We start from the raw sequence: 10,111 nt of genomic DNA on the forward strand, positions 1-10,111 counted from the left end.
TACAATAAGAAACTTTGGAAATTCAGATGGCCCAGGCACCTTTCCATCAGTCGCTGGAACGTAGCAGGGGCATTACATAGCCCAAACGGCATACTTTTAAACTCGAACAACCCCATGGGTGTCACAAAGGCTGTCTTCTCCCGATCCTCCGTGGCCATGGGCACTTGCCAGTACCCGCTGGTTAAATCCAGGGTAGAGAAGTAAACAGCAGACCTGAGGGCTGTAAGCGACTCCTCAATCCTTGGCAAAGGATAAGTGTCCTTATGTGTGACATTGTTCAGTTTCCTGTAGTCGACACAGAAGCGGATGGTTGAGTCTTTCTTCTTGACCAGGACCAGTGGCGCCGCCCAGGGACTCTGATTTTCTTGTATAACGTCCACCTCTTTCATGACGGCCAGCATCTTCTTGACAGTCTGATACATGCCTGGCGTGACCGAATGGTGTCTCTCCTTGATGGGCGGGCTGTTGTCTCTGAGGATTCGGTGCTGAATCATTGAAGTTTTTCTGAAGTCTGTGGGGTGTTTGCTGAAAGCTTCATGATACTTTGGCAGCATTGATGACTCCATTGACCTGGTCCCATGGGGTCATGTCATCCAACAGCACTCTGGGGGATTAACACTGGATCCATTGGTAACTTGAGCCGCACGCTGTCGGGCCACCAGATGCTCTGTTACAATGTCTTTCGACTTTAGGAGGTACAACTGAGTCACAGGAGTGTACTTGGGTAAAACAGTAGCAGAATCAGACAGGTTCCCTAATAGTGTTGAGCGGCATAGGCCATATTCAAATTCGCAATATTTCGCGAATATATGGACGAATATTCGTCATATATTTGCTAAATTTGAATATTCATAATATTTGCATTTTATTTTCGCAAATGCAAAAATTCGCGTATGCAAAAATTAGCATATGCGAAAATTAGCATATACAAAAAATTAGCATATGCGGAAATTAGCATATACAAAAATTTTGCATATGCAAATTTTCGCATATGCGAAAATTCGCACACCAGTCTCACACAGTAGTATTAGAGGAGCCTTCTTTACACCACACAAGCTGGAAGCAGAGAGGGGTGATTACATGATGTGTACTGTGATAAAAAAACAAAAAAAAAACGAATATTCGTAATTATGAATATATAGTGCTATATTCGCGAATATTCGCGAATTTGCAAATATATGCGATATTCACAAATAAAATTTACATTGCGAATATTCGCGAGCAACACTATTCACTAACTGTACGGGGGACTCCGTTTGAGACAGTGACGAGACTTCTCGCCGCTCTGAATAAAGGATGATCTTCCAGTTGCATGGGTTCCAGCAGGGCCTGATAATCCTGATTCTTGAATCCTGACCCTTTATCTGTCACATTGGTTACAATCACTCCGTGCCCTTTAAGTACAGGTTCACCCAATTGAATGGTTGGCTCCCAGTATCCATGTCTGGGGATTGGGGGACCGTTTCTAAGTTGCTACTGGTATTCGCCAGAGCCCGCCGCAAAGCGGGATGGTCTTGCTGCGGCGGTAGCAACCAGGTCGTGTCCACCGGTAGCGGCTCAACCTCACTGACTGCTGAAACTGGCTTGGTACAAAAGGACAAGGCAAGAGCAAGGTCGGACGTAGCAGAAGGTCAGGGCAGGCAGCAAGGGTCGTAGTCAGGGGAAACAGCAGAAGGTCTGGAACACAGGCTAGGAACATACACAAAACGCTTTCACTGGCACAATCCCCGCCGGAGACAGCGGTGCAGCGCTCCCGGTCAGCGGGTCTGACCGGGGCGCTGCACGGAGGTGAACGCCGCGGGCGCTCTGGGAGGAGCAGGGACCCGGAGCGCTCGGCGTAACAGTAAGTTTGTTCTAAGTAATGTAAAGATGTAATACATAAGACAGGATATATGGTGACCACCCGCAGAATGAAGTTCTACTGCAATAAACCACTCGATATAAGCTGGTGGTTCAGAGAAGTAGAGTTGAATGTATTCACTGAGATGTGTAAGACATCTAAAGGTATGACACAACGAGTACGGGTACACTTTAATTACCGCCCACAAGTATGGGCCTATTGACGTAAGAGTGTTGTTGAATCCTTGAGCGAACCAATCTGTAGTTTGTAATTCAAGTATTCAAAGTCTGAGAGCTGTCAGAGAAAGTGGCCATTGTAAAGATCAGAGGCACATGAAGGAAACAGCCCCAGAAGCCAAGGGGATTGAATGGTGAAGGAGGCTGCCAAGGCTGCAGCACTCCTGTTCCCCCACAATGATGTGGAATTTTCTGGTTAGGTCTCTTGCAGGAACCTGCTATGCAAGCTGAGAGAGACCAATGGAAGAAAAAAGAGGTGGTACAGGGCAAAGACGGCATCCGGAAAGAGTTGGTAAGAAAATGTATGTGTCAGCAGTCTTGTACCCCATGGTAACATATATGACCCCATACACTAAGCAGAGGGGAGCTATGTGCATAGTAATGTCAGTACATTGGGTCGCCTCAGGATTCAACAATGAGGAAAGAAGGTTTGTACAGACGTCATCATTTACATCTGACATATGACCTAGGTAAAAACAATGGGGGGCATTTACTAAGGGGTTTAGTCATTTTTTTCTTACTATTTTTGGCGCAAAATTGTCGCAATTGCGCCTACCCTATAAATTGTGCGACTTTCCCTAGCAACAGCTAGAAAGTCAAAAAAAAAATTCCCGCTTAATTTACGCAAGTTTTCAGTTTTTACTTGCAGTGGTCAGGAATTGAGACAGTCGCAGTTGCGCAATAAACTGTCGCAACGGCCATAAAAATTTACTAAATTTACTCCAGCTCCAACATGGAGCAGGCAAAGCTACTGCCGCCCGGGCTCCGACATACTTTCTCCCCGCTACCCTCACTGTGCTACCGGGACACTACAGTGATTTATATCCCACCCCTCTCACCTGCCAGCGCCACACAACTCCCATCTGTCTGCTGTTGCAAGACTACAAGTCCCAGCATGGCCTTACAGTGAGGACACGCTGGGAGTTGTAGTCTTGCAGCAGCGGGAGCTGAGCGGCGCGGGCGGGAGACAAGGGGAGGGGGGTAGCGGGGAGACCGTATGAGGAGCCCGGGCGGGAGACAAGGGGGGTAGCGGGGAGACCGTATGAGGAGCCCGGGCGGGAGACAAGGGGGGTAGCGGGGAGACCGTATGAGGAGCCCGGGCGGGAGACAAGGGGGGTAGCGGGGAGACCGTATGAGGAGCCCGGGCGGCTGCACTGTAATGTCAGCCCGGGCTCCTGCCCTGAGAGCCATAGGCTTTGGCTGTCAGGGCATGCTGAGTGTTGTAGTTTTGCAACAGCTGGAGGGCCACAGTTTGCAGACCACTGGTGTGTGGTCTGTAAACTGTAGTCCTCCAGCTGTTGCAAAACTAAACAGCTGAAGGGGACCGGCGAAGAAGTTCACTTACCCTTCCGAGGCTCCAGCGACGATCGCTGACGGAGATCGTCGCGCGGCAGTGTCGTGCAGCGCTGGATCCTACGGAAGCCGGTAAGTTGCGCAAGCTTCCCACCCAGGGTGCCTCCAAATGTTGCAAGACTACAACTCCCAGCATGCCTGGACACCCTTTGGCTGTCCGGGCATGCTGGGAGTTGTAGTTTTGCAACAGCTGGAGGCACCCTTGCTGGGAAACACTGGCCTAAAACAGTGTTTCCCAACCAGGGTGCCTCCAGATGTTGCAAGACTACAACTCCCAGCATGCCTGGACAGCCATTGGCTGTCCGGGCATGCTGGGAGTTGTAGTTTTGCAACAGCTGGAGGCACCCTTGTTGGGAAACACTGGCCTAAAACAGTGTTTCCCAACCAGGGTGCCTCCAGATGTTGCAAGACTACAACTCCCAGCATGCCTGGACAGCCATTGGCTGTCCAGGCATGCTGGGAGTTGTAGTTTTGCAACAGCTGGAGGGCCACAGTTTGCAGACCCCTGGTTTGTGGTCTGTAAACTGTAGTCCTCCAGCTGTTGCAAAACTAAACAGCTGAAGGGGACCGGCGAAGAAGTTCACTTACCCTTCCGAGGCTCCAGCGACGATCGCTGTCGGAGATCGTCGCGCGGCACTGTCGCGCGGCAGTGTCGCGCGGCAGTGTCGTGCAGCGCTGGATCCTACGGAAGCCGGTAAGTTGCGCAGGCTTCCCAACCAGGGTGCCTCCAGTTGTTGCAAGACTACAACTCCCAGCATGCCTGGACAGCCTTTGACTGTCCAGGCATGCTGGGGCTTGTAGTTTTGCAACATCTGGAGGCACCCTGGTTGAGAAACACTGTTTTAGGCCAGTGTTTCCCAGCCAGGTTGCCTCCAGATGTTGCAAAACTACAACTCCCAGCATGCCTAGACAGCCTTTGACTGTCCAGGCATGCTGGGACTTGTAGTTTTGCAACATCTGGAGGCACCTTGGTTGGGAAACACTGTTTTATTCCAGTGTTTCTTAGCCAGGTTGCCTCCAGATGTTGCAAAACTACAACTCCCAGCATGCCTAGACAGCCTTTGACTGTCCAGGCATGCTGGGGCTTGTAGTTTTGCAACATCTGGAGGCACCCTGGTTGGGAAACACTGTTTTAGGCCAGTGTTTCCCAGCCAGGTTGCCTCCAGATGTTGCAAAACTACAACTCCCAGCATGCCTAGACAGCCTATGACTGTCCAGGCATGCTGGGACTTGTAGTTTTGCAACATCTGGAGGCACCCTGGTTGGGAAACACTGTTTTAGGCCAGTGTTTCCCAGCCAGGTTGCCTCCAGATGTTGCAAAACTACAACTCCCAGCATGCCTAGACAGCCTTTGACTGTCCAGGCATGCTGGGACTTGTAGTTTTGCAACATCTGGAGGCACCTTGGTTGGGAAACACTGTTTTAGGCCAGTGTTTCCCAGCCAGGTTGCCTCCAGATGTTGCAAAACTACAACTCCCAGCATGCCTAGACAGCCTTTGACTGTCCAGGCATGCTGGGGCTTGTAGTTTTGCAACATCTGGAGGCACCCTGGTTGGGAAACACTGGCCTAAAACAGTGTTTCCCAACCAGGGTGCCTCCAGATGTTGGGAAACACTGGCCTAAAACAGTCACCCTGGTTGGGAAACACTGTTTTAGGCCAGTGTTTCCCAACCAGGGTGCCTCCAGATGTTGCAAGACTACAACTCCCAGCATGCCTGGACAGCCTTTGACTGTCCAGGCATGCTGGGGCTTGTAGTTTTGCAACATCTGGAGGCACCCTGGTTGGGAAACACTGGCCTAAAACAGTGTTTCCCAACCAGGGTGCCTCCAGATGTTGCAAAACTACAAGTCCCAGGTTGGGAAACACTGTGCCCGGCCTCCGCCCCACCTTACTGTAAGGGCATGCTGGGAGTTGTAGTCCTGCAGCTGGGGGCAGGGGACAAGCTTGTCACATTTATTATCACCTGCTCACACATCTCCTGCACCACACAACTACAACTCCAGCATGTCCTTACTGTAAGGGCATGCTGGCAGTTGTAGTCGTGCGGGGCGGGAGATGTGTGAGCAGGTGATAATAAATGTACTAACCCATTTTTTTTGTTTTCTTCTCATTTCAGATCCGTGTATCCTGTGGACTCCTTCGGATTCGGTGGACTACTTCGATGACCAGCGTTTTTCTTTGTTTGATTTTAATAAAATGGTTAACGAGGGCTTGTGGGGGAGTGTTTTTTGTAATAAAAATTTTTTAAAACCTGTTGTGTTTTTTTCTTACTTTACTAGACAGGCTTAGTAGTGGAAGCTGTCTTATAGACAGAGTCCATTACTAACCTGGGCTTAGCGCTAGCCACAAAAACAGCTAGTGCTAACCCCCTATTATTACCCCGGTACCCAACGCCACAGGGGTGCCGGGAAGAGCCGGTACCAACAGGCCTGGAGCATCAAAAATGGCGCTCCTGGGCCTAGGCGGTAACAGGCTGGCGTTATTTAGGCTGGGGAGGGCCAGTAACAATGGTCCTCGCCCACCCTGGGAACGTCAGGCTGTTACTGTTTGGTTGGTATTTGGCTGAGAATGAAAATAGGGGGGACCCTATGCGTTTTTTTTTTTTTAATAAATAATTAAATATATTAAAAAAACGCATAGGGTCCCCCTATTTTTATTCTCAACCAAATACCAACCAAACAGTAACAGCCTGACGTTACCAGGGTGGGTGAGGACCATTGTTACTGTCCCTCCCCAACCTAAATAACGCCAGCCTGTTACCGCCTAGGCCCAGGAGCGCCATTTTTGACGCTCCGGGCCTGTTGGTACCGGCTCTTCTCGGCACCCCTGTGGTGTTGGGTACCGGGGTAATAATTCGGGGTTAGCGCTAGCTGTTTTTGTGGCTAACGCTAAGCCCGGCTTAGTAATGGACTCAGTCTATAAGACAGCTTCCACTACTAAGCCATTCTAGTAAAGTAAAATAAAAAAAACACAACAGGTTTAAAAAAAATTTATTACAAAAAAACACTCCCCCACAAGCCCTCGTTAACCATTTTATTAACATCAAGCAAAGAAAATGCTGGTCGTCGAAGTAGTCCACCGAATCCGAAGGAGTCCACAGGATACACAGATCTGTAGAAGAAGTAACCAAAAAAAAAAAAAGTGTAAGTACATTTAGGGAGAAAAAAACTGTGTTAAAAAAATGTAATAAACACACACACACACACACTAAACGCCGTTTACCACTTCTGAGCCATGACTACAATTTACAGTGATCCCTCAACTTACAATGGCCTCAACATACAATAGTTTCAACATACAATGGTCTTTTCTGGACCATCGTAAGTTGAAACCAGACTCAACATACAATGCTACAGACAGTCCAGATCTGTAAAACGTGTCAATGGCTGGAAGAACCAACCAATCAAAATGGGCATTCACTGGTAAAACCCCTGTATTACTGAAGTGTATGCACTGACTGGTATTACATGTTCTGTACACTTTACCTGTATCAGGGTTAGCTGCTCTTTTGGACACCAGGTGAGGGCAACTCCATTACTTGTTTTGGACATTGCCTGTACTGTACAGGACCCCTGAAGAAGCTCCTGTCCTCTACATAGACCAGTGTTTGCCAAGCAGGGTGGCCCCATTTTTTGCAAATCTACAACTCCCAGCATGCCCGGACAGCCTTTGGCTGTCCAGGCATGCTGGGAGTTATAGTTTTGCAACAGCTGGAGGCTCACTGCTTGGGAAACACTGACATAGACAGTGATTTACAGCTCCCAGCAGATCTTTATTACTTTTATATGTAGGGATTTGCTTTATCTATATCAGTTATCTACTTATTTTTCTTTGTCACTTTTTCCTAGTTTGGATGACATTTTGGTGCCTTTAGAACCAATTACCCTGTTTCCATAGAGTTATGGTCTCAACATACAATGGTTTCAACTTACAATGGTTTTCCTGGAACCAAATAATATTGTAACTTGAGGGACCACTGTAGTTTTTGAATTATTTAGATGTGGTGAAAAAGCTAAAAAAAAACTCAAAAACAAAAGATCCAGAAGGAAACCAGCAGCCAAACCTATTCAGACAGCAGGAAAAAGGAACAGACTATTTTTTCTACTACATGAAGTAAATTTCCCACTTTTGCCTATGTGTGCCAAATTTATTAATGCCGTGCAACAATTTAGTAAATTTGTCGCACATAGTCAAAAATGAAGTAGAAAAAAACAGGGTAAAAACCAGACTACATAGTAAAAGATTAGTAAATGCCCCCCAATAAAGGTACCTGACCAACACACTCCATAAACATCTTACCTGTTTCAGAGAATATGAGTAGACTTCATCTAACTGCCTGGGGTAGGTCAATATCAGTATCTCCTTGTCTAAGTGTACTGATCCCTAATCATAGATACAGTAAAGTATACAATTAAGAACCTTTTGTGAAACTGTACCTAGTTCAGATTCTGTAATTGTCACCCATTTCTTAAAAACCTACGCAGGAAATAAGTAAGGAAAGAGAAGATTGCATATGATGATCCCGTATAGATGTACCTCTGATAACTGTTAAATCTATGTCTGTGCATAACCATGGTTGTTCCAAAGGGAAAGATAATCACAACGGATTGTTAGGATGTGACGTTGTATGAGGAGAATCAGTAGGTGAACAAATAGCGGGGTGCGACAAGTATTTCAGTGAGTAATTATGTTATAAAGGAAAAGAGTACTTGGTGTAAGATTATAGAAAGGATAGACCTAGCTAGCCGGATGAGTAAATGGTAACTATCGTAAAGTATGGGATACTTGGGGATATGAAGTTTAGAGTTAGATTAGAAAGGAATTAAACTGGGGAACACACATTAGTAAAGACACATCTGCCCATACGCACTTCCATTATCAAACCTAAAAAGAAATCTACACCACACTTTAGAGGAAAACGTAGAGCCCCTGCTGGGAGTTTTGATCCCTTTGTGTATATTAAAGGAGTCCCAAGGGGGTCCCAAATGAGTTTTATAGCTAGTGGTCAAATAAAAAGATGGAGTTGAGTCAATAATATCCCAGATTTCCATGAGTAAAATTAATTATATCTATTATAACCAACTAAGATTAATACATTTCTTTGTAAATGCTTTTCAAGGTTAGGCCGAACAACTAAGAGCCACATCCGCTAACGTATTCCAAAATGGTATGGCATTAGATATGATGTATGGTGTAAAAGGAAAAAGGGGGGTATACAAGATGTCTGGGAGACTTGTTGCGCGTATATCTCAGCCAATATAGGACCAGTAAATAACCATACTTATAATTCTAATAATCTTGCTTTGTTGTGTGTTGTATTTTGCCATGCCTAAAGAAGAAGAAGTGTGAGACGACCCACAAGAATGCCACGCCAGTGATGACAAATGTGGACTTTGAGATTACAGATGAAGCCTATACCCCATTACGGAGCTTCAATGCCATCTATAACACCAGTGACCCATAGGGACAGCATCTGACTCCATATGTGTAAAGTCTGAGGCTAAGGGGGTCCATGGATAAGCCATGGGTCGTCTAAAGTACAGTGAAACGTTCGAGAAAACACATTGGGGCAGATGAGTTAGGATGATGGAAATTAGGGAAAGGAAGAATGATCATTTTCTAGGGGGGCTTGTAATAGATTTATCTATGTAAAAAATGTTCATATAGGAACCCCCCTTCTTCATCTGTTTTCCCCCTCTGCTCCTTCAGGTATCTTGGCCCCCACCATCGTGTGAAGACTGAACAAAAGAGACTTGTGAAAAAGTTACAGGAAGTGGAATGCCATGAGGCACATTCCTCATGATATTTGCACACTCCCTAAATGCTAGAACATACCCTAGCAGGGGGTGGGAACTTCTGTTAATGACAAAGGTGATATAAGCTTGAACGATTTGAAATAAAGACCAGTAGACAGCACACAGAACGCTAAAGCACAAGGGCTCTGTCTGATTTTTTTCTCTATGCTTCGGTATATACATTATGTACAAAAAGGATGAGTTTAAGCCACCACACTTGTCCTCAGTGAACAGATCCCTGCTTGTCCTCAGTGCACAAAGCCCTGCTTGTCCTCAGTGTACAGAGCCCTGCTTGTCCTCAGTGTACAGAGCCCTGCTTGTCCTCAGTGCACAGAGCCCTGCTTGTCCTCAGTGCACAAATCCCTACTTGTCCTCAATGCATGGAGTCCTGCTTGTCCTCGGTGTATAGAGCCCTGCTTGTCCTCACTGCACAGAGCCCTACTTGTCCTCAGTGTACAGAGCCCTGCTTGTCCTCAGTGTACAGAGCCCTGCTTGTCCTCATGTATAGAGCCCTGCTTGTCCTCACCGCAGAGAGCCCTGCTTTTCCTCAGTGTACAGAGTCCTGCTTGTCCTCAGTGCACAGAGCCCTGCTTGTCCTCAGTGCACAAATCCCTACTTGTCCTCAGTGCATGGAGCCCTGCTTTTCCTCGGTGTATAGAGCCCTTCTTGTCCTCAGTGCACAGAGCCCTGCTTGTCCTCAGAGTACAGAGCCCTGCTTGTCCTCAGTGTACAGAGCCCTGCTTGTCCTCAGTGGAGCCGTGCTTGTCTTCAGTGCACAGAGCCCTGCTTTTCCTCAGTGCACAAAGCCCTGTTTGTCCTCAGTGCACAGAGCCCTGCTTGTCATCGGTGTACAGAGCCCTGCTTGTCCTCAGTGTACAGAGCCCTG

The sequence above is a fragment of the Hyla sarda genome, chromosome 2 (assembly GCF_029499605.1).
Source record: "Hyla sarda isolate aHylSar1 chromosome 2, aHylSar1.hap1, whole genome shotgun sequence".
Taxonomy (NCBI): Eukaryota; Metazoa; Chordata; class Amphibia; order Anura; family Hylidae; genus Hyla; species Hyla sarda.